We start from the raw sequence: 22,548 nt of genomic DNA, 5'->3' as shown, positions 1-22,548 counted from the left end.
TACCAATCCATGAGGACCTTCCCTCTTATCCCATGACAGCTTACTTTGCTTAAGAGCCTTTGGTGAGGGATGTTGTCAAAGGCTTTCTGAAAATCTAAGTACACTATATCCCCTGGATTCCCCCTTGTCCACGTGCTTGTTGACCCCCCTCAAAGAATTCTAGTAGATTGGTGAGGCATGATTTCCCTTTACAAAAACCGTGTTGACTCTTCCCCCAACAAATTATGTTCAGCTGTGTGACAAGGTGACAATTCCCATCAATTTCACAGTTTGCCTTGCGGGGGGGGACAAACCTGGAACAGGTGTGTGCTTGAATCCCTTTCAGTTCACTGACACCTGATGCAACCATAATCCCAGATACATCTTTCTTAGACTGGAGAGCCTACTGGGCAGTCATGCGGCACAAAGCACGCAATCTCTTTGGGAGGCCAGGATGTACATTAATCTCAAAATTATGGGCAGTCCAACTGGCTTGCAATGCATTCCTCCCACATTAATACCATCCCAACATGTCCATGTAATGTCAGACAACATGACGACTATCTTCTGTATGGACCTGGTGTATATGGAACATCAATCTTGGCAACAAACATTTCAGGTGCACAAAACACTCTGGTGGACAGTCTCAGGAGATTATGTGTGGGAGATGCACAATTCAATCCCAAACAAAATTTTCACTCAGTATTCTTGAGACCTTTTTGTCTCTCAGACGAACAAGAAGTTCAATCTACACTACTCTAGAGCAACTCTAGGTCAGGGCTCCCAGGGCAATGTCCTTCAGCTAGCCTGGACAGACCACCTGAGGTATGCTTTCCTTCCCATTCTATTAGTACCACAGGTTCTACAAAAGATTTGTCATGAACGAACATAAGTCATTCTCATTGCACTCACCTGGCCCAGAGAGTTCTGGTTTTCACACCTCCTACAAATGTCAACTTGTTCTCCATCAGCATCCAACCATTTCTGGATCTGCTAACTGAGGAGAACAGTGAGATCAGATATCCTAGCCAGTTTCCTCTTTACCTCACAGACTGCCATTTGGATGGACATCAGATCTAGAATGTTCCTCTCCAGAGACCATTCAAACTGTCGTCAGTCACAAGCAGAAAAGACTCCATCAGAATATGCTATCTAGCTAAATGGAGACATTTCTATACTGGGCACAAAAGAAAACAGTTGTATTCCCCAAAATAGCAGGTATTGGCTGCCTTTGTAGACTACCTCCTCACCCTCAAGATGTCAGGCCCTTCTGTTAGCTTGTCATGAGTCCACTTAGCAGCTATCAGTGCATTCCGCCCTCCAACAGAGGACTCTTGTGTTTTTACTCAGCTAGGAACTACCATATTCTTAAAGGGTGTGACAAGGATGTTCACACCGGTAATTAAGCCAACACCACAATGGGATCTCAGTCTTGTGCTTTCAATACTTACCAGACTTTCCTTTGAGCTTCTGCCCATGTGCTCAATGTCCCACATGACTATGAAGGTCTCCTTCCTTATTGCCATCACATCAGCCAGAAGCCAGAATTTGGAGCACTCATGGCCACACACTACATTTCTCAAAGAGAAGTTTTTCCTTCATCTCTGTTCAAAACTCATTCCTGAGGTAATTTCTGAGTTTCACAAAAATCAATGTATTCACTTACCAGCTGTGTTCCCTCTAAGCTGCATGGTCACCCAAGAGTCAATCAAGGGCCGTGCACTTGATTAGCAGAGCTGCACAAATCCAGTAATGTGTTCAGGTGCCCCTCCCCCCACTGCTCTGCAGCCACATTGCTCCTGCTTTCTGCCTTGGAGCCCCTGACCAGCTGCTCCCGGAACTCTCCCGCTTGCTGTGCAGAGCAGCAGGGGAAGGGCAATGATGTCAGGGTGTCCTCTTCCCCCTGCCTCCCTCCCACCAATATACCCCATCTCCGTGGAGTGGGAGGTGGGGGGACAGGGCTCAGGAGCAGGATGGAGCTGCTGACAAATGCTGCAGTGTGAACGAGCCGTCTGATGAGTGATGCTATGCTTAAAGGGACAATGTGCAGTCTCTCAGACTTCCCCAGGAGCCAGCACACACACACACTCTGTCTCACATACATACATACACAGTCTCTGTGTCACACTCACCTCCCAAGACATACTTGTGTTGTTTTTACTTGGTACTTCCTGCAATGCACATATATTCTCTGTAATTTAATTCTTTTAAAGTGCTGTTATTTTAGTTGTTTGGTCTATATATTTCATAATTTTATTTTTCTCATGTTTAAATTTAATTATTTGAGTAGTGAGTTGTAAAATGCTTAACCTGTCCTGGCTGGTGTAATTATCCCTGTGGTAACTTTTCAAAAATATATATCTAGGTTTTTTGTTTCTACTAGTGGTGCACATCTGCACGTTACCTCAATATTGGTGCACATAAAATTCATTCTGCACATGGGTGGAAAAAATTAGAGGGAACTTATCAGTATTTTTTCCAAAAACTATTGCCTCCAGCAAGGAGAGAAGGTTTCATTCCCTCAACTTCAGATGCGGTCTGGTGTTCTACCTGCAAAGAATGAAACCGATTATGAAAATGCCTAGATTATTTGTTGCCGTAACAGAGTGATCACTGGGACAAGCTTTATCTGCTCAAAGACTCTAAGTGGACCTCTACTGTATTACCCTTTGTTATCAGTAAGCGCATCTCCCTCCGCTTGAAGCGGTGTGGGCCAATTCCATTAGAGCACAGACAAACTCAGTATCTTCGTTTCAAGAAGTACTTACATTGAACATTTTTAGGGCAGCAACCTGGAGTTCCATCCATACATTTATGAAGCATTACAGTTTAGTCCAAGCCTCTTCTACAGACACAGCTGTTGGAATAGCAGTTACAGACAACTGCACCACCTGCATCCTCACACCCTCCTCCTCTTTGAATACTGTTTATCAGTTGCCCATATGTGGAATACACATAGGCCTTGTCTACACTTACAATGGCATGTAGAGTATAGGCACTATGTGCATAGCTACCTGCGGCAGTAAAAGGCAGCTGCATTCAAACTTTTCACTGTGGTATGTAGTTACACATTGTAGAATCATAGAAGATTAGGGTTGGAAGAGAGCTTAGGAGGTCATCTAATCCAACTCCCTGCTCAAAGCAGGACCAACCCCAACGAAATCATGGCAGTGAAAGGCTCCGGTAGGAGGGGGCTGCCAGAGTCTTCTACTGCTGCCAGAGCCTTTCACTACAGTGAGGAAAGGCTCTGGCAGGGGGGAGGCAGTAGGACACTACACTGCTAAAAATAGCAGTTTAGATTGGGAGGCACTACTTGAGCATATAGAATTTAGGTGAAAGGCACTCTAATTGCCTAAGCCATGCCTCATCATCTACACCACTGTTTATACCCATGTTAGCTGGCAATGCAGTGTCTATTCATGTTGTCATAAGTGTAGACATAGCTATAGGGACCAGCAGTTGAAGAAGAAATGGAGGTTACTTACCTGTAACTGGAGGTTGTTTGAGATGTGTGGTCCCTATATGTATTCTACTACCTGCCCTCCTTCCTCTCTGCTTCAGATCACATTTGGATTTGTGGTAGAGAAGGAACTGGAGAGGCATCAGTCTACCCTTTGTACTAAGCACAAGGCGCATGAGGATGCAGGTGTGCACCATTGGACGCTACTTGCAAATTCTTTGAAGAACCTCCAGTTACAGGTAAGTAATCTCCATATCCACCACCCCACCCCAAAACATGTCAGAACTTGTATCCAAATAAATTCTTAAATATGATCAGGTTTGCTTGGAGCCATCCCCACAGTTTTGAAATGTGCTCCAGCTAAATCTTTGCAGTAGATTGCAGAATGATTACTTCCTGTGTATTACAGGAGAGCCTCACTTTTTAAGTGCCAGCACAGTGTAGCCTGACTTTCCTTCTAATGGCTTGTGGTTGCTGCCCACATAAGGGGTTCCTAGAACTCTGGAGAGGTTAAGAGCATTATCTATCTTGTTTGTTCACAGGACTATTGATGTCAATAGGGAGTCTTAAACACAGAGCCTGGTGAAAAAAATATAGATCTTAGTAACATTCTTATGTTATGCTATAGGCCATGTAACCCAAGAGTGGGGATCTGTGTAGCATACTAACTTCAGAGAATAATTACAGGTAAGTAATTTGCCAATTATTGGTTAACATTAAAACAGTGTTATTCTAAATTATAAAATGTTGCACTTTTGATATAGATTTATAGGTGTTTGGCAGGTATATTTAAGTGCTTGCTTGAAAGAGTCTCTTGTATTAAGATTTTCTGTTCTAAAGAAATAAAATATGGACAAAACACTAGGGATTTATTGTGCATTTATAAAATATTTGTACAGGTCTGGCTTTTGCTTTTTTATTTTGCTATTTAAAATATATATACACAAAACTAAGAGTAATAAAATATCTACATAAAAATAGACTTCCAGTTTCTTACTCTAACAAAATTACAAAAGTCAACTGGAAATATGTCTAAATGCACCTTGAAAAAAACTAACAAAACCTCCTTAAATTATTCAAATATCAGTCAGATGATATGTAACCATTTTTAGGTTAATCAGGTCTGAGGGTATGTCTACACTATGAAATTAGGTCGAATTTATAGAAGTCGGTTTTGTAGAAAGCGTTTTTATACAGTCAATTGTGTGTGTCCCCACACAAATGCTCTAAGTGCATGTAGTCGGCGGAGTGTGTCCACAGTACCGAGGCAACCATCAACTTTCGGAGTGTTGCACTGTGGGTAGCTATCCCACAGTTCCTGCAGTCTCCGCCGCCCATTTGAATTCTGGGTGGAAATCCCAGTGCCTGATGGGGCTAAAACATTGTCGCGGGTGGTTCTGGGTACATATCGTCAGGCCCCCCTTCCCTCCCTCCTTCCGTGAAAGCAAGGGCAGACAATCGTTTTGCACCTTTTTTCTTGAGTTACCTGTGCAGACGCCATACCACGGTAAGCATGGAGCCCGCTCAGCTAACCGTCACCATGTGTCTCCTGGGTGCTGGCAGACACGGTACTGCATTGCTACACAGCAGCAATTTATTGCCTTTTGGCAGCAGACAGTGCAGTATGACTGGGTGCTCTTTTAACCGACCTCGATGAGGTCAGGGGCACCTGGGCAAACATGGGATGACTCAGCCAGGTCATTTCCCTTTTAAGTTTCGTCTCATGGCAATTGAGTCCTACCAGCAGTGCACTGTCTTTAATCAGCAGCCAGTAGAAGATGATGGGCAGCAGTCATACTGCACCTTCTTCTGCTGAGCACCCAGGAGATTACGATGGCTAGCGGTCGTACTGCATAGTCTGCTGCCAGCAAGATGTATAAAGGTAGATGAAGTGGATCAAAACAAGAAATAGACCAGATTTGTTTTGTATTCATTTTCTCCTCCCTCCCTCTGTGAAATCAACGGCCTGCTAAACCCAGCTTTGAATTCTATTCTTAAGGTTTTGAGTCCTATCCTTGAGGGGGCCATTCAGTTTCTCGCAAAGCCACCCCCTTTGTTGATTTTAATTCCCTAAGCCAACCCTGTAAGCCATGTTGTCAGTCGCCCCTCCCTCCGTCAGGGTAACAGCAGACAATCGTTCTGCGCTTTTTTTCTGTTCAGACGCCATACCACGGCAAGCATGGAGCCCGCTCAGATCACTTTGACAATTGGAGCACATTAAACACCACACGCATTATCCAGCAGTATATGGAGCACCAGAACCTGGCAAAGCGAAACCGGGCGAGTAGGTGACGTCAGCGCGGTGACGAGAGTGATGAGGACATGGACACAGACTTCTCTCAAAGCACGGGCCCTGGCAATGTGGGCATCATGGTGCTAATGGGGCAGGTTCATGCCTTGGGCTCAGGAAACAATTCTGGGCTCAGGAAACAAGCACAGGCTGCTGGGACCGCATAGTGTTGCAGGTCTGGGACGATTCCCAGTGGCTGCGAAACTTTCACATGCGTAAGGAACTTTGTGACTTGCTTTCCCCTGCCCTGAGGTGCATAAATACCAAGATGAGAGCAGCCCTCACAGTTGAGAAGCGAATGGCAATAGCCCTGTGGAAGCTTGCAACGCCAGACAGCTACCGGTCAGTCGGGAATCAATTTGGAGTGGGCAAATCTACTGTGGGGGCTGTTGTGATGCAAGTAGCCAACGCAATCAAAGATCTGCTGATATCAAGGGTAGTGACCCTGGGAAATGTACAGGTCATAGGGAATCCCATTGCAGCAAAGCCATCCACTAACTGTGGTGGGGCAATAGACGAAACCCATATCCCTATCTTGGCACCGGAGTACATAAACCGCAAGAGGTACTTTTCAATAGTGCTGCAAGCACTGGTGGATCACAAAGGACGTTTCACGAACATCAATCTGGGATGGCCGGGAAAGGTACATGATGCTTGCATCTTCAGGAACTCTGGTCTGTTTCAAAAGCTGCAGGAAGGGACTTTATTCCCAGACCAGAAAATAACCATTGGGGATGTTGAAATGCCTATAGTTATCCTTGGGGACCCAGCCTACCCCTTAATGCCATGGCTCATGAAGCCATATGCAGGCAGCCTGGACAATACTCAGGAGCTGTTCAACTATAGGCTGAGCAAGTGCAGAATGGTGGTAGAATGTGCATTTGGATGTTTAAAAGCGCACTGGCGCAGTTTACTGACTCGCTTAGACCTCAGCTAAACCAATATTCCCACTGTTATTACTGCTTGCTGTGCACTCCACAATATCTGTGAGAGCAAGGGGGAGACGTTCATGGCGAGGTGGGAGATCGAGGCAAATCGCCTGGCTGCTGGTTACGTGCAGCCAGACACCAGGGCGGTTAGAAGAGCACAGGAGGGCGCTGTGTGCATCAGAGAAGCTTTGAAAACCAGTTTCATGACTGGCCAGGCTACGGTGTGAAAGTTCTGTTTGTTTCTCCTTGATGAAATCCCCCGCCCCTGTAAGCTAACCTTCCTCCCTTCAATCACTGCTTGCAGAGGCAATAAAGTCATTGTTGCTTCACATATATGCATTCTTTATTAATTCATCACACAAATAGGGGGATGACTACCAAGGTAGCCCAGGAGGGGCGGTGGAGGAGAGGAGCGCCAGGAGGGGTGGTGGAGGAGGGAAGGACAAGGCCACACAGCACTTTAAAAGTTTAAAACTTATTGTATGCCAGCCTTCTGTTCCTTGGGCAACCCTCTGGGGTGGAGTGTCTGGGTGGCCGGAGGCCCCCCCACCGCGTTCTTGGGCGTCTGGGTGAGGAGGCTATGGAATTTGGGGAGGAGGGCGGTTGGTTACACAGGGGCTGTAGCTGCGGTCTGTGCTCCTGCTGCCTTTCCTGCAGCTCAACCATACGCTGGAGCATATTAGTTTGATCCTCCAGCAGCCTCAGCATTGAATCCTGCCTCCTCTCATCACGCTGCCGCCACCTTTCAGCTTCAGCCCTCTCTTCAGCCCGCCACTTACTCTCTTCAGCCCACCACCTCTCCTCCCGGTCATATTGTGCTTTCCTGCACTCTGACATTGTTTGCCTCCACGCATTCGTCTGTGCTCTGTCAGTGTGGGAGGACAGCATGAGCTCAGCGAACATTTCATCGCCAGTGCATTTTTTTTGCCGTCTGATCTTCGCTAGCCTCTGGGAAGGAGAAGATCCTGTGATCCTTGAAACACATGCAGCTGGTGGAGAAAAAAAAAAGGGACAGTGGTATTTAAAAAGACACATTTTCTAGAACAATGGGCACACTCTTTCACGGTAAACCTTACTGTTAACATTACATACATAGAACATGTGCTTTCATTCCAAGGTCACATTTTGCCTCCCCCCAGCGTGTGGCTAGCCCCTCCCCGTGGCTAACAGCGGGGAACATTTCTGTTCAGCCACAGGCAAACAGCTCAGCAGGAATGGGCACCTCTGAATGTCCCCTTAAGAAAAGCACCCTATTTCAACCAGGTGACCATGAATGATATCACTTTCCTGAGGATAACACAGAGAGATAAAGAACAGATGTTGTTTGAATGCCAGCAAACATACACTGCAATGCTTTGTTGTACAATGATTCCCGAGTATGTGCTACTGGCCTGGAGTGGTAAAGTGTCCTACCATGGTGGATGGAATAAGGCTGCCCTCCCCAGAAACCTTTTGCAAAGGCTGTGGGAGTACATCCAGGAGAGCCACAAATGCCAGGGCAAATTAATCATTAAACATGCTTGCTTTTATACCATGTATAGTATTTAAAAGGTACACTCACCAGAGGTCCCTTCTCTGCCTGGCAGGTCCGGGAGGCAGCCTTGGGTGGCTTCGGGGGGTACTGGCTCCAGGTCCAGGGTGATAAACAGTTCCTGGCTGTCGGGAAAACCGGTTTCTCCACTTGCTTGCTGTGAGCTATCTACAACCTCATCATCATCATCTTCCTCGTCCCCAAAACCTGCTTCTGTGTTGCCTCCATCTCCATTGAAGGAGTCAAAGAACACGGCTGGGGTAGTGGTGGCTGAACCCCCTAAAATGGCATGCAGCTCATCATAGAAGCGGCATGTTTTGGGCTCTGACCCAGAGCGGCCGTTTGCTTCTCTGGTTTTCTGGTAGGCTTGCCTCAGCTCCTTAAGTTTCACGTGGCACTTTTTCGGGTCCCTGTTATGGCCTCTGTCCTTCATGCTCTGGGAGATTTTGACAAATGTTTTGGCATTTTAAAACTGGAACATAGTTCTGATAACACGGATTCCTCTCCCCATACAGCGATCAGATCCCATACCTCCCGTTCGGTCAATGCTGGAGCCCTTTTGCAATTCTGGGACTCCATCATGGTCACCTCTGCTGATAAGCTCTGCATGGTCACCTGCAGCTTGCCACGCAGGCCAAACAGGAAATTGAAATTCGAAAGTTGGCGGGCCTTTTCCTGTCTATCTGGCTAGTGCATCTGAGTTGAGAGTGCTGTCCAGAGCAGTCACAATGGAGCACTCTGGGTTAGCTCCCGGAGCCCAGTACCGTCTAATTGCGTCCACAGTACCCCAAATTCGACCTGGCAAGGCCGATTTCAGCGCTAATCCCTTTGTCAGGGGTGGAGTAAGGAAATCGATTTTAAGAGCCCTTTAAGTTGAAAAAAAGGGCTTCGTCGTGTGGACGGGTGCAGGGTTAAATCGATTTAATGCTGCTAAATTCGACCTCAACTCCTAGTGTAGACCAGGGCTAAGTAACTGACCATAGTTAGTAACAGATATTTTTCATTTTTGTAATTTTCTGTTACTTTTAACAAAATAGATGCTGTCTAATACCTCTATGTTTGGAAGCTGTTTTATTTCAGGAAACAAAGAATAATTGAATGGGGGTGGAGGCAGTGTATATATACACATCACTTAAGCTTTCCATTAATTTCTCTTTTGTTTGGTGAATTTGATGAAAAATTGTAGCTTCCATACTTCTGTCCTACTCACTTTCTTCATTGTAGGGTCCTATGTGGAAAGTAATATACATTTGACTAAAAAATAGTTTATGAAAAATTAAGCAGAGCCTGGGAAGGGGAGGTTACTTACCTGTAACTAGACGTTCTTTGGGATGTGTGGTCCCTATCTGTATTCCACTGAAGGTTATATAAAAACCCAGAAGTCAGTGGATGAGTAAAGACAAAGTACCCTTCCTCTGGAGGGTGGAATAGCAGCCATGTGCACTGATAGCAGCCATGTGCACCTTGACTGAGCTGAGAGCGAGGCCAGACATCTTCAGAGAGAGGAGATAGTCCAGAATAGGGTCCTCAGAGGCAAGACTCCTGCACTGGGACCAAGAAGTGAAATGCATCCACTTGGCCCCATAGGAGCATCTCATGGACTCCTGGCTACTCAAGAGAATGCCCTGCACTGCTGATGAACTTTAACAAAGATGCCCATCCAAAAACCAAGCTCAGAGGTGAAGAGTCCGGGGATTGGGATGCCAGATCTGTCTGCCATGTTGTGTGAGCAGTTCCAGGAGAGGCAGGAGCAGGGGAAACCAAAACTTTCAAGGCCAGAAGGGGGCAATCAGAATGACCATTGCTCAAGCCTGCCTGAACTTCTGCAGGAATTGTGTCAGGAGCTGTACGGGAGGAAAGGTATAATTGAACTGATCCAACCAGTGAAGGACTAGCGCATCGCCCTGGGAAAGGACTCCAAGACCACCCCTGGAGTAGTACTCGGTGCACTTGCTGTTGGCCTGGAAGGATACTGTAGTGCCATGAAGCTCCCTTTCATGATCAGTCACAAACTTTCTGCCGAGGAAGTCTATAATTATGTGATTATTTGAATTCTGGGAAGGTACGCCGCTGACAACAGGATCTTCTGGGTGATCCACCAATCCCAAAGGCAAATCACCTCTGCACAGAGCATGGGAGACCTCGAGCCCACCTGCCTGTTGATGTAGTAGACGGTGGTAGTGTTGTCCACCATGATGAGGACATGATGTATCTGGACTTGGTACTGTGATGAGAACCCCAAGAGACATCTCTACCCACCCTAGTGCTTCCACAGCATAGTGCAGCCATTGACTTTAACAGCCTGTGAGCAATTTCCATTACAGTGTTGTTGCTGTAGCAGGGTAGTGTAGAAATGCTATACAAGACTTACTATACCTGTGCACTGTCCTCCTTTTTCGGCGGTATATTTGGATCCAGCAGTGAAGGAGATACAGCTATGTTTAAATCAGCTCCCCCTTATCTGTGGTGCCTTTGTTTCTGTTTGTTGCCAGAATAACCAACTGAAGTGAGGCTGTGCACTGAACACTGTGTGCTCAACCACTTAGAGGGACAGGACACTACATTAGGGATCTAATGTTGATCCTGGGAGCCCTGCCCAAACCCTGAGAGAACTCACTGGGCAAAGCAGAGGTGTTGTCAGTATTAATATTTATATAAATATTGACTGCATACCAGAAGGTGCTCGCCACCTGTGCCTTGGCATGATATTAGCTCAACCTGTGTGCACCCTGTCCGTGAGGTGGAACGTAGGTCTGATGTTGATGCCACTCCTCTCCTTAAAGAAATTATTCCTACTGATATTTTGAATGGCCATGTATCTATTAGATATGACAAGTCGGGGGGCGGGGGGAGGGGAAAGTTGGCCCTTCTAGTAACATTAGGGTTGTGCTTAATGCATTCTTTAAGCCATAGATAGCACCAGCAGCAAACTACATTTAAAAAAATTGAAGCTGGTGCTAATAAAGTTTATTGGGTCCCGACAGATAATACTTAGTCCTGCCATGAGTGTAGGGGACTCAACCAGATGACCTCTCGAGGTCCCCAGTTCTATGATTCTATGGTACGGGCACTAAACTCTAACTGAGGCCATTTCAGTTGATGATTGCTCTTTGTACTCATAAACTATTGCTTAATATCACCAATCTCTCACTGTGCTTCCCCTATCAGAGTACTAGACCCCAGTGCACTGATATAATGTATTCCAGAAGAGGAGGGAGCTGAGGTAACACGTCTTGACTATTGCATGGCCCCAGCAGGCTCAAAGGGTATGTCCTCACTACCCGCCGGATCGGTGGGCAGCGATCGATCCAGCGGGGATCGATTTATTGCGCCTAGTCTAGACACGATAAATCGACCCCCGACTGCTCTCCTGTCAACTGTTCTCCAGCGCCGTGAGCGGCGCTGTCAGAGTCGACGGGGGAGCGGCAGCAGTCGACTCACCGCAGTGGAGGCACCACGGTAAGTCGATCTAAGTACATAACTGCGTAACTTAGATCGATTCCCTCCCCACTATCCCCCCAGTGTAAACCAGGGCTAAGTAATGACAGCTAAAGCCCAACACCTTGGTTTCAAAGAGACCTTTAACCAATGTTCCTCTCCATTTGTTATCCTGTTGATCAATGCATAAGAGAACGCTAGTATTAATATAACAAAGGAGTCCCAGTTAATGCACAAATACTGTCAGCAAAACATTTCTGGGGCAGAGGCTGATGGTCCAGTTGAAAAGGAGAAATGGGTCTTGGATTTTTGCATAGAAGTGTTTGGCTCTTAAGAGGAACAGCAGTAAGGTATTAAAGTGTTGCAATGCAAGGGCAATTTCAACTTCTATTAGCAAAGTATACTGCACAAATAATTAATATATAGGTTTCTTAATTAAAGTAAGTATAATTAGCAACTATGACAGCCCCAGAAGACCTGAGGAAGAGGTCTGCGTAGCTCAACAGCTTGTCTCTTTCACCAACAGAAGTTGGTCCAATAGAAGATATTACCTCATCTATCTTGTCTCTCGAAAACCTCAGAAAGTCAGAGAGTTGTTGGGTGAGCTGTTCATAACATTAACCAACCGTCCCCCAGGCAAAATTGCTAAGTGCACAAATAGCATGCCACAAGAAGAAACCTTAAGGATCAAAGCAGAGCAATGAATGAGTGCAATATAAAGAATGGCATATTCACTGATGGAGAATATGCATTGAATGATGGTATCAGTGGCACCTGCTGCACACCAATGGAATGGAAGAAAAACAGGCATAAGCTTTTATCTCATTTCTACTTTAGATGGTACAAAACTACTTTACAGCATCAATAATGGAATCAAAACAACTAGACAGAAATGCAACAGCTTTTTATATGCATTCGTATATATTTAGGCCAAATTCAAACAGGAGTGCAACTCATCTGACTTCAGTGGAGCTATTGGCATGCATGCTTCATTCAGGGATGACAGACAACTGTCTAAGTTCATGGCAGCTTTTCTTCGCAACTGATTTACCTTCTGAGATTTATAATAACCCTAGTGCCATGGGGTTGGGTTATTCAGAACTCTGTTCTTGGTCAGTGACTAGCACTAACACTGTCTTCACTGCTTGTGGGGGGAAGATACGTCACATCTAGGTTCAGTATCTGTCTCTCCTTTGCTGCCCGTACACAGGAAGGCTGGGCTTTCTGCCTCAGGAAGCACTGGGATAGCTGTACTGGGGTTCATGGCCGCAGTACCCACTGTCAGAACCTTCCCACTCTTCCTGTGAGGGATCTCTTTTCTCTCCCACTCCAACTGTGATCCAAGTAATTATAGGCCTGTTAGTTTGACATCTGTAGTATGCAAGGTCTTGGAAAAAATTTTGAAGGAGAAGGTAGTTAAGGACATTGAAGTCAATGGTAAATGGGACAAAATACAACATGGTTTTACAAAAGGTAGATCGTGCCAAACCAACCTGATCTCCTTCTTTGAGAGAGTAACAGATTTTTTAGATAAAGGAAACGCAGTGGATCTAATTTACTTAGATTTTAGTAAGGCGTTTGATACTGTGCCACATGGGGAATTATTAGTTAAATTGGATAAGATGGGCATCAATAGGAAAATTGAAAGGTGGATAGGGAATTGGTTAAAGGGGAGACTACAACGGGTCCTACTGAAAGGTGAACTGTCAAGTTGGAGGGAGGTTACCAGTGGAGTTCCTCAAGGATCAGTTTTGGGACCAATCTTCTTTAATCTTTTTATTACTGACCTGGGCACAAAAAGTGGGAGTGTGCTAATAAAGTTTGCAGATGATACAAAGCTGGGAGGTATTGCTAATTTAGAGAAGGACAGGGATACCCTACAGGAGGATCTGGATGACCTTGTAAACTGGAGTAATAGGAATAGGATGAAATTTAATAGTGAGAAGTGTAAGGTCATGCATTTAGGGATTAATAACAAGAATTTTAGTTATAAGCTAGGGACGCATCAACTAGAAGTAACGGAGGAGGAAAAGGACCTTGGAGTATTGGTTGATCATAGGATGACTATGAGCTGCCAATGTGATATGGCTGTGAAAAAAGCTAATGTCGTCTTGGGATGCATCAGGAGAGGTATTTCCAGTAGAGATAAGGAGGTTTTAGTACCGTTATATAAGGCACTGGTGAGACCTCACCTGGAATACTGTGTGCAGTTCTGGTCTCCCATGTTTAAGAAGGATGAATTCAAACTGGAACAGGTACAGAGAAGGGCTACTAGGATGATCCGAGGAATGGAAAACTTGTCTTATGAAAGGAGACTCAGGGAGCTTGGCTTGGTTAGCCTAACTAAAAGAAGGTTGAGGGGAGATATGATTGCTCTCTATAAATATATCAGAGGGATAAATACCAGAGAGGGAGAGGAATTATTTAAACTCAGTACCAATGTGGACACAAGAACAAATGGATATAAACTGGCCACTAGGAAATTTAGATTAGAAATTAGACTAAGGTTTCTAACCATCAGAGGAGTGAAGTTTTGGAATAGCCTTCCGAGGGAAGTAGTGGGGGCAAAAGATCTATCTTGCTTTAAGATTAAACTCGATAAGTTTATGGAGGAGATGGTATGATGGGATAACATGGTTTTGGTAATTAAATATTCATGGTAAATAGGCCCAATGGCCTGTGATGGGTTTTTAGATGGGGTAAGATCCAAGTTACCCGGGAAAGAATTTTCTGTAGTATCTGGCTGATGAATCTTGCCCATATGCTCAGGGTTTAGCTGATCGCCATATTTGGGGTCGGGAAGGAATTTTCCTCCAGGGCAGATTGGAAGGCCCTGGAGGTTTTTCGCCTTCCTCTGTAGCATGGGGCACGGGTCACTTGCTGGAGGATTCTCTGCTCCTTGAGGTCTTCAAACTACAATTTGAGGACTTCAATAGCATAGATATAGGTGTGAGGTCTTTTTTAGGAGTGGTGGGTGAAATTCTGTGGCCTGCATTGTGCAGGAGGTCAGACTAGATGATCATAATGGTCCCTTCTGGCCTAAATATCTATGAATCTATGAAAACTGTCACCCAGCAGGTATTCAGATATGCCATTAGATGACACACCACTGAACCCGACTCCAATGGTACCGCTGGATCTCGAGCAATTATCCTCTTCTTCCCTGGATGCCCCGGTGTCTTTGACTCCTCCCACACCCTAGTACAGCTACCTCCATGACGTGCTTCCTGAGGCAGAAAGCGCAGCCTTCCTGTGTACGGGCAGCAAAGGAGAGACAGATACTGAACCTAGATGTGACGTATCTTCCCCCCACAAGCAGTGAAGACAGTGTTAGTGCTAGTCACTGACCAAGAACTTGTGAGGGCAGGAAATGCAGATCTTGAACCCTGGCATCTTCAGCATAATCCAATATCCAGGCCTGGGTAGTGGGAGGGTGGTTGACCAGTGAAAACGGCACCCCAAAGTCCTTAAAACCCTAAAAACTGCTACTTATACTAAAACGACTACAAAAACATTAACTGTGTACAGGAATAAAAATATTTTTTCTCAGTCTGTAGACGTGCATCACAAGAGATGAGAGAAATGAAGAGGCCGTGAGGTGGTGAGAAGGAACTGAGGGCACAGTTGGTCTGCCCCACTCTTTATCACCTTGGACAAAACCATGAGGCAAGACAAGGGAGCATGCACAGACCAAGGGACGCTACTACTTTCAAAAGCTCTGGCTCTGGACGCATGGCACATGCAAATAACCCTTAGTGGAATACAATAGGGACCATCTAGAAGAATCTAGATATAAATACAGTGACTTGATAATTTTATGCTTCAATGAATAATGTACTGTCTCCCAAAAGGGCTGAATTTCCAAAATTGAGAATGTGAGCTACCAAAAGATTGGTTTTAGTCAAATGTGGTAAATGTTTATAATCCTCATTTTTCTCATCTAGATGCAATAAATCAATCCCCGAATTGACGCCTGTACTCCACCTCGGCAGGAGGAGTAAGCGGAGTCGATGGGGGAGCCACCGCGGTCAACTCACCGCCATGAGGCCGGCCAGGTAAGTTGAATGAAGATACTTCGACTTCAGCTACGTGAATAGCATAGCTGAAGTTGTGTATCTTAGTTCGAAACCCCACCCCCCCCACTAGTGTAGCCCAGGCCTCAGCTTTCAATATCCCAGCTGGTTTTATTTTTAGAGAGAGAAGACTGCTCAAATTTTCCAGAAATAATGGGAAGCCTATGAAATTGAGGAGCCTTTTGTGCTCTCCGGTGTGGGCAATCTGTACTGTTGACTTGTGTTCATGTGCCCAGATGCCCCAGCAATGGACTATCCTAATGTTAATACCACTGCATTAAAAAAAAAATCACAAATCAAAATGCATCAAAAGAAATTGAATGTTTTTTTTTCTCACTGAAGACTTTGGGAGAAAACATGTTCTTGATAACTATCATTTACAGGATATAGACATTAAGTCACTCTCACCGCACAATTCAATCTCAAATTTGGAAATTCTTTCCAGCAAAGGGAAAGTGTCTGAGAAAACAATTGGCTTACAAAGACCCGTGAAGAACGAAAAATTTGGGCTTTACTACAGCGAGGTGGGGAATGATTTCCAGAACAGAGTTCTGAATAACCCAACCCCATGGCACTAGGGTTATTATAAATCTCAGAAGGTAAATCAGTTGCGAAGAAAAGCTGCCATGAACTTAGACAGTTGTCTGTCATCCCTGAATGAAGCATGCATGCCAATAGCTCCACTGAAGTCAGATGAGTTGCACTCCTGTTTGAATTTGGCCTAAATATATACGAATGCATATAAAAAGCTGTTGCATTTCTGTCTAGTTGTTTTGATTCCATTATTGATGCTGTAAAGTAGTTTTGTACCATCTAAAGTAGAAATGAGATAAAAGCTTATGCCTGTTTTTCTTCCATTCCATTGGTGTGCAGCAGGTGCCACTGATACCATCATTCAATGCATATTCTCCATCAGTGAATATGCCATTCTTTATATTGCACTCATTCATTGCTCTGCTTTGATCCTTAAGGTTTCTTCTTGTGGCATGCTATTTGTGCACTTAGCAATTTTGCCTGGGGGACGGTTGGTTAATGTTATGAACAGCTCACCCAACAACTCTCTGACTTTCTGAGGTTTTCGAGAGACAAGATAGATGAGGTAATATCTTCTATTGGACCAACTTCTGTTGGTGAAAGAGACAAGCTGTTGAGCTACGCAGGCCTCTTCCTCAGGTCTTCTGGGGCTGTCATAGTTGCTAATTATACTTACTTTAATTAAGAAACCTATATATTAATTATTTGTGCAGTATACTTTGCTAATAGAAGTTGAAATTGCCCTTGCATTGCAACACTTTAATACCTTACTGCTGTTCCTCTTAAGAGCCAAACACTTCTATGCAAAAATCCAAGACCCATTTCTCCTTTTCAACTGGACCATCAGCCTCTGCCCCAGAAATGTTTTGCTGACAGTATTTGTGCATTAACTGGGACTCCTTTGTTATATTAATACTAGCGTTCTCTTATGCATTGATCAACAGGATAACAAATGGAGAGGAACATTGGTTAAAGGTCTCTTTGAAACCAAGGTGTTGGGCTTTAGCTGTCATTACTTAGCCCTGGTTTACACTGGGGGGATAGTGGGGAGGGAATCGATCTAAGTTACGCAGTTATGTACTTAGATCGACTTACCGTGGTGCCTCCACTGCGGTGAGTCGACTGCTGCCGCTCCCCCGTCGACTCTGACAGCGCCGCTCACGGCGCTGGAGAACAGTTGACAGGAGAGCAGTCGGGGGTCGATTTATCGTGTCTAGACTAGGCGCAATAAATCGATCCCCGCTGGATCGATCGCTGCCCACCGATCCGGCGGGTAGTGAGGACATACCCTTTGAGCCTGCTGGGGCCATGCAATAGTCAAGACGTGTTACCTCAGCTCCCTCCTCTTCTGGAATACATTATATCAGTGCACTGGGGTCTAGTACTCTGATAGGGGAAGCACAGTGAGAGATTGGTGATATTAAGCAATAGTTTATGAGTACAAAGAGCAATCATCAACTGAAATGGCCTCAGTTAGAGTTTAGTGCCCGTACCATAGAATCATAGAACTGGGGACCTCGAGAGGTCATCTGGTTGAGTCCCCTACACTCATGGCAGGACTAAGTATTATCTGTCGGGACCCAATAAACTTTATTAGCACCAGCTTCAATTTTTTTAAATGTAGTTTGCTGCTGGTGCTATCTATGGCTTAAAGAATGCATTAAGCACAACCCTAATGTTACTAGAAGGGCCAACTTTCCCCTCCCCCCGCCCCCCGACTTGTCATATCTAATAGATACATGGCCATTCAAAATATCAGTAGGAATAATTTCTTTAAGGAGAGGAGTGGCATCAACATCAGACCTACGTTCCACCTCACGGACAGGGTGCACACAGGTTGAGCTAATATCATGCCAAGGCACAGGTGGCGAGCACCTTCTGGTATGCAGTCAATATTTATATAAATATTAATACTGACAACACCTCTGCTTTGCCCAGTGAGTTCTCTCAGGGTTTGGGCAGGGCTCCCAGGATCAACATTAGATCCCTAATGTAGTGTCCTGTCCCTCTAAGTGGTTGAGCACACAGTGTTCAGTGCACAGCCTCACTTCAGTTGGTTATTCTGGCAACAAACAGAAACAAAGGCACCACAGATAAGGGGGAGCTGATTTAAACATAGCTGTATCTCCTTCACTGCTGGATCCAAATATACCGCCGAAAAAGGAGGACAGTGCACAGGTATAGTAAGTCTTGTATAGCATTTCTACACTACCCTGCTACAGCAACAACACTGTAATGGAAATTGCTCACAGGCTGTTAAAGTCAATGGCTGCACTATGCTGTGGAAGCACTAGGGTGGGTAGAGATGTCTCTTGGGGTTCTCATCACAGTACCAAGTCCAGATACATAACAGAGAGACAGCCTTAATTCCACAGCCTGGTCAATACATAATTAGCAATAAAAACAGTATTTGGCTAATTTAAAAACAAAAAACAAAACCAAACACTCACCCAAACTGGTCACTTGAAAGTCTAAAAAAAAAAAAAAATAATCAGGAGGACTTGTGGCACCTTAGAGACTAACGAATTCATTAGAGCATAAGCTTTCGTGGGCTACAGCCCACTTCATCGTATGCATATAATGTAATATATAGTAAGAAGAAATACATATACATACAGATAAGTTGGAAGCTGCCATACAAACTGTGAGAGGCTGATTAGTTAGGATGAGCTATTTTTTAAAATTATTTTTATTAGTTTTTTTCTCCTGCTGGTAATAGCTCATCTTAACTAATTAGCCTCTCACAGTTTGATATGGCAGCTTCCAACTTATTTGTATGTATATATATTTCTTCTTACTATATGTTCCATTCTATGCATCCAATGAAGTGAGCTGTAGCCCACGAAAGCTTATGCTCTCATAAATTTGTTAGTCTCTAAGGTGCCACAAGTCCTCCTATTCTTTTTGCGGATACAGACTAACACGGCTGCTACTCTGAAACTTGAAAGTCTAAGAAATTCCCTCCCTACATGATGATATCATGGATCATCTATTGCTGCATTGTTTGTTTCACAGATAGAAAAAGTTTTGTTTTTAAACACAAAGTTATGGAAAATACTCTAGTCTCAGTGCACAGTAATGTAGCTTTGATATGTGCCACTTTGCAAAGTTCCTTTGGCAGCTTGGATGTAGGAAAAAAATGGGCAAATATGGCTTTGCCCTGCACAACGTGTTGCTTTTAGTAACCCAGTGACATTTCAGCTGATCTGCATAAAACAGATGATAATTTTCAGGGGCTGACTGGAGCTAACACTTAGAGCCATCTATAGTTCACAAAAATTGGAATTCTTTCATTTAGGCCCCGGGAGCACTGAAAGTATACCATTTCCACAAGTACTGATTTGTGAATGAACAAACAATATTTTAAAGTGCTCCCATTGGATCCTTAAGAAACAGCACCTCTTGAACATCATCCTGGTGATGGTGATTCAGTGCATGTGAACAGCTGGCTTACTCTGTTATTTTTACAATATATATGCTCTTCACCCTTCAAATCAATAAAGAGTAATGTGGCAAATAGAATATTTTCCCCATTCTGAAAAAAAGTTGTTAAAATTGCTGAGGCAGTGACTACCTTTCATTCCAAAACAAAAACTATTCCAGCTGAAGAACCAGAAAGGTTTGGAAAAGTGAGATTCTGTTATACACCTGAGAATTCTTCAGGAGGTATAGGGAGGAAATGGAAGTGAGGAGACAGACATGATAGGTTCAATGTCCATTGGGTTCATACTGGTGTTTTCAACAAAGATAAACGGAAAACATGGCTTGTTAGTGACCGTTTAAGAGGAGATATAGATTTACTTTTCAGAAAGGTCAAGAATTGTTTTTTAGTTTAATTAATGTGTTACTGAAATATGATCAGAGGGGAATATGAAGATCTAAATTGAATTAAAGTTCTAAGTCTGATGAAGTGAGCTGTAGCTCACGAAAGCTTATGCTCAAATAAACTGGTTAGTCTCTAAGGTGCCACAAGTACTCATTTTCTTTAAGTCTGATTATGTTGATCTTGAGCCCATGTTATTGCTGTTATTTTTAAAATGTATTTATAGTAAGGAAGATCTGGAGATTAGAAGTCAGCTGTGACAATAGCATACAGTTTTATTTAGCAAATTGGTCCACTGTGGATGACTAGAAGATTACAGGTTAAATCACTGACTCTGCTAATAGTTATCTTGAGGCTATGTAGTTGTAGTACAATTTCTACAGTTCTAAAATGTCTTGGGTGTTTCTAAGATGTGGGTAAGAAAAACAAAACCATTCTGACATTTTCTAGCAAGATATGTTGAATGGAGATACGCTAACAGTTTGCAAAGTCTTAATATCTCTAAAAATGGAAGTATTCCTACCCATAACTGTTACGTTTAAACATGTAGCATGTTTTTCAATTTAAAAACATAGAGTAAAAATTTTTCAAAGCTGTGTACCTAAAGTTAGGTTTTAAATTCAGATCGAGGCACTTAGATAAAAGTTGCCTGATTGTTTTTCCAGAAGTGCTGAGAAACATAGATGCCACTAAAATCAGTGGGAGTTAAAGGTTTTCAACACCTCTGGAAACCCAGTCACTTTACTTTAGGTGCCTCAACACAGATTTAGAAGCTTAACTTTAGACACACACGTTTGAAAGTTTTGGCCACATTTTTTTAAAACAAATTTTACTTTCTAGTAAATTACTCATTCTGTGGAAACTATAGCATATTCTCATTATACTGCTGTGAAATGCATTATAATGTCAAACCTGCTGTCATCCAAAGCTTTTAGTCAAAAATCTCTTACATTAATGAATTTCTCATGTCACCGAAATTAATTATATGGTCATCACCAACAGTGTTGGGCACAGAACAATACCTATGCTTGCTATACCACCAAATATAGGATGAGTCATCAGAGCCCTACCAGGAAAAGTTGACTTTGTTGTTCTCTGATGAATGAAAACAGCTTATACCCGCAGGCAGTGTTAGGTATGCTGTAGTTAGGGTCTAGACAGTCAATCAAGACTGGTGGATGGCAGGAGCGGTGCAGAGATTCTCTACATGCAGCAGTTTAAACAGTCCATATCTAATGGATTATGCTAAAAAAAAGAAAATGGTACAAATGCTGCGTAGTGCTCAATCCTACAAAGTGCTTAGCCCCTCCTCCAGTGAAGTGCTGAGCACTCTCACCCCCCATTTCCTTGGGAGATGATGGCATTCAGCATCTTGCAGGATTGGATCCTTGATACAGGGTAAAATCCTGGTCCGACTGACATCAATGGGAGTTTTGCTACTGCCAATGGGCCAGGATTTCACCCTAAATCTATTAGAGAATATAGGTATTGGGGGTGGGAGGTGTTGAAAATTAATTTACTTTTAATAACATTCAAATGCTTGATACATAAAACATATAAGTATTTTGTTTAGCATTCCAATGTTCTGTTCATAATAAATGGGCAAAAATATATGAGTGCCTGAAGTTTACTTCCCAGCTTCAGCACTAAAAGCAAGTAATAGGAATATAGTGCTCTTTAATCACAGCAAGTACCATTCTGGCAAGTGTGTGCCAAAGTGAATACTTGGGAATCTATCCCTGCTCTCTGCCTAAAACCCCAATAAAGGAACGGGAGCACGAATCAGCATCTTTCCCCCCTAGGTGGTGGTTGGGGGACAGAGCTCTTGAATCTCTATGGAAGGGCAGGAAATTGTGTAAACAGTTGGGTCCCATGTGGGACATTATTAGTGTATGGCTAAAGACATTGGGCCAAATTTATCCTGGGTGTAACTGCACATGTGTTTTCCATCTGTCTTCTGAATCTTCTCCACTTCCCATGCCCCTGGTTGAACAATCTCCATAAAGCATATTTAAAGTATCAAACGCTAGCAATATATACCTGTAAGAGGGTCTGTCCCCTTAAAAATAGTACAGGCCAGGGGTCAGTCAACAGCTGTTCTGTGGTATGTCCTTTTTGAGTCCTGGGACTATGAAGAGTGGATGAAGACCTAGGAAAGGCAGAGCTAGGTGGTGGGAGAGAGGAAGGTAGCTCTAAGGGGACTATTAAAGGCTTGGGGAAACCCCAGTCTCCTGTTTCTTTAAGGGCCTGGACGCAGGAGCCTTGTAGAGTAGGTGGGGTAGGGCTCCCCTCTCAGCAAATTGGGACAAACTCTGTGTCTTCCCTCAGAACAAAGGGGACAGTGGCAGGAGATGGTCTGTCTGCTGAAGCTCCTAGCCTGAGGGTGAAATAGCTAACTGGGGGAAAGAGCCAGCTGAAAAACTCGCTGTCTTACAGCTGGCCTTAGGGTTGCCAGAGGTCCATTTTTCGACCGGAACACCTGGTCAAAAAG

The sequence above is a fragment of the Lepidochelys kempii genome, chromosome 1 (genome assembly GCF_965140265.1).
Source record: "Lepidochelys kempii isolate rLepKem1 chromosome 1, rLepKem1.hap2, whole genome shotgun sequence".
In the NCBI taxonomy this organism is placed as follows: domain Eukaryota; kingdom Metazoa; phylum Chordata; order Testudines; family Cheloniidae; genus Lepidochelys; species Lepidochelys kempii.
The sequence above is the reverse complement of the archived record's forward strand: the minus strand, read 5'-3'. Positions refer to the sequence as shown.